Genomic DNA, 513 nt, shown 5'->3' on the forward strand with positions numbered 1-513 from the left:
CTATAGTCTAGTCTATAGTCTAGTCTATAGTCTAGTATATAGTCTAGTATATAGTCTAGTCTATAGTCTAGTCTATAGTCTAGTCTATAGTCTAGTCTATAGTCTAGTTTATAGTCTAGCCTATAGTCTAGTCTATAGTCTTGTCTATAATCTAGTCTATAGTCTTGTCTATAGTCTAGTCTATAGTGTAGTCTATAGTGTAGTCTATAGTCTAGTCTATATTCTAGTCTATAGCCTTGTCTGTAGTCCAGTCTATAGTCTAGTATATAGTTTAGTCTATAGTCTAGTCTATAGTCTAGTCTATATTCTAGTCTATAGTCTAGTCTATAGTCTAGTCTTTAGTCTAGTCTATAGACTATATATTCTAGTCTATAATCTAGACTATAGACTAAATATTCTAGTCTATAGTCTAGTCTACAGTTTAGTTTACAGTCTAGTTTATAGTCTTGTCTATAGTCTTGTCCATGGAACCATAAAATAAAAAATGTATATGTACCCACATATACATATAAA

Source organism: Lucilia cuprina, chromosome 2 (genome assembly GCF_022045245.1).
Source record: "Lucilia cuprina isolate Lc7/37 chromosome 2, ASM2204524v1, whole genome shotgun sequence".
Lineage (NCBI taxonomy): Eukaryota > Metazoa > Arthropoda > Insecta > Diptera > Calliphoridae > Lucilia > Lucilia cuprina.